The sequence below is a fragment of the Penaeus monodon genome, chromosome 38 (assembly GCF_015228065.2).
Source record: "Penaeus monodon isolate SGIC_2016 chromosome 38, NSTDA_Pmon_1, whole genome shotgun sequence".
In the NCBI taxonomy this organism is placed as follows: Eukaryota; Metazoa; Arthropoda; class Malacostraca; order Decapoda; family Penaeidae; genus Penaeus; species Penaeus monodon.
Genome location: NC_051423.1, coordinates 32,939,664 through 32,947,163, shown reverse-complemented (window position 1 = coordinate 32,947,163; position 7,500 = coordinate 32,939,664).

Sequence of the window (7,500 nt, the reverse complement as noted above, 5' to 3'; positions counted from 1 at the left end):
ATTACGCAATTAAAAATAGATTTGTAATCATTTCCCCCTACCTCTGCTATACGAAAGGCAGGGTGCCATTCAGGGGGAAGTGCCAAGCATCTTGAACTGGCACTCCTTGCCCATAAAGGTAGCTATGCTTTGTGTCATTCAGGCGATAATTGGCACCTGTACGAGAGGCAATGCCTTCTGTCATCCGAAGCAGTCTGGGTCCTGCCTTCGACATAATATTTCCCTCCCCCTCCCCCACCTTTTTCTATTTTCTTTGTAATTTTTTCCTTGTTTTTCTTTTCATCTAACTTCTTCCCCACCCTCCTCCTCCTCCTCTACTTTCCCCAACCCCCTACTCCTCTTCCTCCCCTTCTCCTCTCCTGCGCCATTCCTTCCTCCAATCTCCCTCCCCCTGAGGACGATCCCCATAAATCCTACCCTCGCCAAAGCTCTTTCGCAGAGAACGATCGTCCTTGTACCAATAACAGCCACTCGTTTTCGTCACCTGACAGAGAATTACGAAGCCACATCTACAGTAATTCTGAAGCCCCTTTGCACAGAGACAAGTGCCTCTCATTTCCTGCGACTGGCACTGTAAGAAAGTGAATTAATTAAAAGTAGCAATTCCCAGGACTCACTGCCCGGGGCGCTGACTGGGCATAAGACCTATCGCGATCCCGCCCATCGCCGCCAAATGCGTCAGCCGGTGCCTCCGCCGAGCGCTCTGGCCATGGAAGAAGAACAGCCATCTATGAATCAGTGTTGCCCGGCAATGAATGCCATTGCTAGCTAACCTCCCGGGTTAATGCGGCGCCATCAGGCACTGACTCCCTGGAAATGGGCCCGCGCGCCCGAGGGGAAGCCAGTTTCCTCTCGTGTCGCATTCACCATCATTCAGAGGGGGGGGGGGGTTACAACGAGCCATCGTGAAGTAATACAAATATAAAACTTGGCAAATTTCAGTTCAGGCCGATAGAAAAGTAACAACAAAACAGATAAACAAAAACAAAATACGACGCCACAAAACACCGAGGTGAAGCCTGGCTTTCTAAGCTAAGTTTCGAAGTGCCAATAAAAGCAACAGCCACCAGGCTAGTGGCACCATTAAACAATTCGAATACGGCGCACTTTCGAGAATGGAGTTTGAGCCATTAAGGGAAGCATCATGGAGCGATGCCGCCTACGAGAGGCTGTCAATAAGAGCTGGCACTATCATGTAACAGGGGTGGGGGGCGACGCGCCGCAGTACATTCGCGCAGAGCCAATGGCACATATTACCAGGCATTCCGGGAGTCTTCCCTCGACACAATACGATACGGCGCCGCTAGGCACCTTTGTCATTCTGTCCTGATGGAATGGGCCTGATGCCTTTGCTGCGCAGGGAGGGAAAGAACGAACGAGAGAAAAAATGGCGCGGGCACCAGGTCTCCTCAATAGGAAGTTCAGCCTAAACACACCGTGTATACTCGTACACTTCCAAACTATTTTCGAAGCAGATACCAGTGACGCAAACATTACCTCAAGACAGGATCCGAAGTGATCGTCCCAGCACGCCACAGAAATTCCTTGGAAATTACCTTTCAAAAAAGGTTCCCTCCTGCTCGTAGTGGCGATTCGCTCCCCCCCGGACCCACCCCGGGCGATCTCCCATGCCACGCCTCAAGGCCCGGAAGCGAGGCCCTCCAAGGACAGGCGAGAGCCCGCCGAAACGACCGCCCACGCCGCAAGGATCTCAATGATGCAATTCTAACCTTCCAATCATGGTTCACTCCTCGCGGGAAAACGACTCATCACGTCAATAAAACGTTTCCTCGAGTCATCGTCAGGCAGTTCGAAGCGCGCCTCGGCCACGCAAGTGCGATGGCGGGGGCGCGAATGACCGCCAGAAGCAATCATCCTACACAAAGGCATACTTTGGGTGTTGATAAGAACACTTGAGTAGTATAGGTAATATGTAATTTAATGGAATGGTAAAAAAAAAAAAAAAAAAAAAAAAAAAAAAAAAAAAAAATATATATATATATATATATATATATATATATATATATATATATATATATATATATATATATATATATATATATATATATATATATATATATATATATAAATGATAAAAAGCCACTGTCTATACAAATGATAATACATAACCATATGATTTAATACCAAACATGGAAATACAGCACTTGCAACTGAGGTCGAAGACTAGAAGGACCATTTCTCTCCTTTGTAAACAGTGCCATCCTTATACCCTCCACAATTCAAGAGAAAAGGCAAAAGCGAAGGAAAAGAAAACAAGAGAAAGGAAAATGAAGAAGTTAATTTCACACACCACCGAACCTTCAAATTTCGACACAAACCTGATATTACAGCCCTGGAGAGCGGGGCGAGGCAGACGCCCCCCCCCCCACCCGCCTCTTTTCCCTCTCCTTATTTTCGATTCATCGCCCTTCTGGCGTCCCCACTCCTTTTCTCTTCCCTTTCCCCTCCTCCCTATCTTCTCTTCCTTCCCTTTCCATTCCTCCCCTCCCTTGCCTTCCCACTCGCTTTCCCCTCGCTTTCCAACCCCCTTTCCCCTCCTTTCCCCCTTCCCTCCCTCCCCCTTCTCTTCCTCCCAGTGCCAGGCAGAAACCGGTGCCGTACAGCAGATATGCAAATACCATCACACACGAGGATTAAACTGTCATCTGTAAGGGTAAACGAGCCGTTAAGTCCCCCCCCCCCTCCAACCCCCTCCAGGTGACATACACGCCGGGACGCCGTTCAGATGTTTAGCTGCAGTTTTTAGTTTTTTTTCTCTCGTTTCTCTTCTTTCCCTTTCTTTTTTACTCTTCTTTTTGTAATTTTGACTGACGCCTTGGTAGTTTGGGAATGGAGGGAGGCGGAAGGCATGAGTATGGATATGAGAGGGGAGAGAGGCAGGGAGGAGGGAAGGGGGAAGGAGAGGGAGATGGAGTGGGAGAGGGAGAACAAATGAGAGGGAAGAGAGACAGGGAGCAGGTGGGAGGGAGGGGGGAGGAGAGGGAGAGGGAGGAATGAGAGAGAGAGAGAGAGAGAGAGAGAGAGAGAATGGTGGGAGACATATATAACGTCATGGTAACCACGATGTGCCCGTGAGCATGTGAGGATTATATTAAAGACCCGTTTCTGTGCACGTACCTGATAATATTACATAAGCTAATTATATGACAATAATTTACTGTGATATTGCGATGGCGAGATGATGATAATAAACTTATAAGACACACTAATGGGAAAACACTGATGATAATGATGATGATAATGCCACCACACCCTCTGCCTCTCTAAATAAGGTAAAGAAGTATTAGAAGATAACGAAGAATTTTTAAAAATAAAAAAGAAAGACTCACACGACAGACAGAGAAAAAGTGAGAGATAAAAAGAAAGAGAAAGAGAAAGATACACACGATGAACACACACACAAACGTGTATGAACTGCATTCATGTTGTCAAAGGTCAAAACACACAATCACACACACACACACACACACACACACACACACACACACACACAAACACACACACACGCAGAGAGAGAGAGAGAGAGAGAGAGAAGAGAGAGAGAGAGAGAGAGAGAGAGAGAGAGAGAGAGAGAGAGAGAGAGAGAGAGAGAGAGAGAGAGAGAGAGAGAGAGAGAGAGAGAGAGACAGCAGACAGACAGACAGAGATCCACAATCAAAACGGAAAACCCGAAAGAATGTGGAGGGACAGGAATTAAAAGTAAAACATCGCCACTAAAAACAAAAGTCGCGATGAAGGTCCCTGATAACACACGTAAGGAGGAAAGAGGAGAAGGAGGGTCGGAATGAGGAGGGGAGGAGGGGGGGGGGGAGGTGAGAGGGGAGTAAGAAAGGGATGGAACGAGGAGGATGAAGTAGGGGTGGGGGGAGATGATTGTGAAGCGAAGGAGGAGACGGAGGAGGAGGAGGAGAAGAAAGAGGAGGAGAAGAAAGAGGAGGAGGAGGAGGAGGTGGAGGAGGTGGACGAGGAGGAGGAGGAGGAGGAGGAAGGAGGAGGAGGAGGAGGAGGAGGAGGAGGAGGAGGAGGAGGAGGAGGAGGAGGAGGAGGAGGAGGAGAAGGAGGAAAAGGACAAGGAGGCGTTGCGGTGGCGGACAAGAAAACGATGAGGGAAGGAGGCAAGTAGGAAGGGAGGGAAGGAGCGTAGACGGGAAGAAAGGAGGGAAAGGGGGAAGGAAATAGGACGGGAGGGAGTGAGGGGAGGGAGTGAGAAAAAGCAGGAAAGTAGAGAGCAAAGGAGGGAAGGAGAGAGAAAGAGGTGGAGAGAGGGAAAGAAGGAGAGAGGAAGGGAGAGAAGGAGGGAAGGAGGGAGAGAAGGAGAGAGGGAAGGAAGAAAGGAGAGAGGGAGGGAGAGAAGAGAGGAGAGCGGGAAGGAAAGAAGGAGAGGGAGGGAGAGAAGGAGAGAGGGAAGGAAGAAAGGAGGGAGAGAAGGAGAGAGGGAAGGAAGAAAGGAGGGTGAGAGGGAGGGAGGGAGGGAGGGAGGGAGGGAGGGAGGGAGGGAGGGAGAGGGAGGGAGGGAGGGAGGCCGCCATGCACAGGAGGGCCTCTCTAACTCGACTCTTAACTCTGCCGAACTTCGCTGCTGCTCTTCCCTCGGCGGAGATTTGCAAGTTCAACCTTCCACGCTGTTGCAACTCGAGCAAGAATCTTAATCTATTCCCCACAGCGTCGACGCAACACGATTTCGAATATCAAAAATATTAATATAAATTAAATGTAAATAAAAAGAGTGACTGCGCTCAGAAAAAACAACTAAAACAATAATGATTTACATAACTAAGCTAAATAGTCAAACATCCACCGTAAACAAGACACCCAATAGCCATAATAACTGAATAGCAAAAACGAATAATAACAATAATAATAATAACGCACAAAAAACAACAACAAAAGGGGAAAAATAACGAAAGAAATCACATCACCTCCAACAATCAAAATCAAAATCAAAGCAACCAATCAAGAGATAATAAATAAATAAATAAAAATTAATGAATAAATAACACCAGAGCGAAACTAGGCCTACAAAATCCCGGCCTCTGAAGGTTTTCCGCGTGCCAAGATTTCTGGCTCTCCCCACGTGGGTCAACAATGGATCAAAGCGCCAGGCCTTCGACGGAGGGGGGGAGGGAGAGGGGGGAGAACGGGGGGAGGGGGAGGGGAGGGGAGAACGGGGGAGGGGGAGGGAGAGAGAAGGAGGGAACGGGGGAGGGAGAGGGGAGGGGAGAACGGAGGGGAGAACGGAGGGGAGGGGGGGGAGGATGCTATGTATGAAGGAGCACTCGAACACGGGGGAGAAAAGACGAGATAAAGAAGGTTAAAAAGATGGAGGAGTTGGAAGACGGGAAGAGGAACGGGAATGGGAGGAGGGGGAGAGAAGAAGAGGAGGGGAGGGGAGGGGAGGGGAGGGGGAGGAGGAAGATGAGGAGGAGGAGGAAAAGGAGGAGGAAGAGGAAGAGCAAGACGAGGAGGAGGAAGAGAAAGAGCAAGACGAGGAGGAGAGAGAGGAAGAGGAAGAGGAAGAGGAAGAGGAAGAGGAAGAAGAGGAAGAGGAGTAGGAAGAAAAAAGGGAAAAAGAGATAAAAAGAAAAAGAAAAGGAAAAATAAGAAAAAGAAATATAGAAAAAAATAGGAAGAGGGAAAGAAGGAGAAGGAAAGGGGAGGAGGAGAACAAGGGAACAAGATGATCAAAGAAATTTTTTTAAACAAACATGAAGTCAAAGATAACAAAGATTAATCACAACAATAATCACTCATATAACCCCATACCTTACAAGAAAAGAGATTTGCGTCAGAGAGAGAGAGAGAGAGAGAGAGACAGAGAGAGAGTGAGAGCGAGAGACAGAGAGAGAGAGAGCGAGAGAGGGGGGGAGAGAGAGATGAGAGAGAGAGAGAGAGAGAGAGAGAGAGAGAGAGAGAGAGAGAGAGAGAGAGAGAGAGAGAGAGAGAGAGAGAGAGAACGAGTGAAAGAGAGAGAGAGAGAGCGAGAGCGAGAGCGAGATTGAGACCGAGATCGAACACAAGCACAAGGCTCCACCCAAACCAAGACCCAACATGAAGCATAGCATTGAGATTTGCCAAGATTCTCCAGAGAACAACCACGACGAACCACCCGCCCAGGAGCAGACCACCCAACCACGACCGTCAACACAACGACCATCCTTCAGTCCATTCACACATACATCAACCATCGACCAACCCACAGAAAACACTCCACTGACCTCGGTTCCGTAAGCAAAAGAGAAAGACAGAGCGAATTCGTCATCGTCACCCACAAATGCAGTTCCAAAAATACAATACAATCAGTGTATTTGATCTTTATTGCTCAACCTCATGATCGCTAATACTCGGCCCTTTTAGAGCGAATGACTGTATTATCGCAACCAATCATAAAGCAAGTGGCCCCTGACGTCACGGCCAATGGCCAGAGCGCATTTTTATCAATCCAACGACTAATCTGTGAAATTCAGTTTAATTAAAAATGCAACGCCGTGTTATAACCCCCGTTGTGCATTGGGGCTTAATGTACAATTTCCTTTTTTCCCTCTCTCTGTTTTTTATCCGAAACTATTTCCATATTCATTGAGAAAACAGAAAAGTCAGTCTTATTATTCTAATCCCGGTGGGACGTTGATCGAATTTAAACAAACGAATCTAATTTAATCTAAACTATTTAATTTCCTGAAGCACAAGTAAATTCTCGTGATTAAGCTGCGCTTTTGCGTTTCGCGTTCCCGTCATTTTATCAACATGACTGAAGGCTTCGTGTGCGTACACTGCATGTGCATGTACGAATGCGTGTACTTGCTGATCTATGTCTGGGCGACGAAATTCAAACGTGTTAAGAAAATGAGAGAAATCCCGTGATACAAAAAGTATGTTTAGTGATTAGTAAGCAGTTTCGAAGTCCTGAACTTCATTTTCAGATCAAATTCTCTCTTTTAATAAGTTTATTTTGTGCAATCGACAGCGGATCTCCCTGACATACATATATGCATGCATATATACAGTATGCTTGTTTATATAATTTATATATATATATATATATATATATATATATATATATATATATATATATATATACATATATATGTATATATACATATATATATATATACATATATATATGGATTTATGTATATATGTATATGTATATGTATAGGTATGTGTGTGTGTGTGTGTGTGTACATATGTATGTATGTATATATATATATATATATAATATATAATATATATATATATATATATATATATATATATATATATATATATATATTCACGCACACAGATACATTTAAAAAATGCACCTTTGGGCATACTGAAATTGAAATATTCGCAAAATAATGAAAAAGAAAAAGGAGCTGAAAAAAATGCCCTGATAAATATGCTGACGAGAAAGAATGTGATAATGAGGCACGGAAGTTCGCAAGAAACGGGATAAGAGATAAGCTTCCGCCCCAAAAAAACCAAAAGGAAAACGGGGGG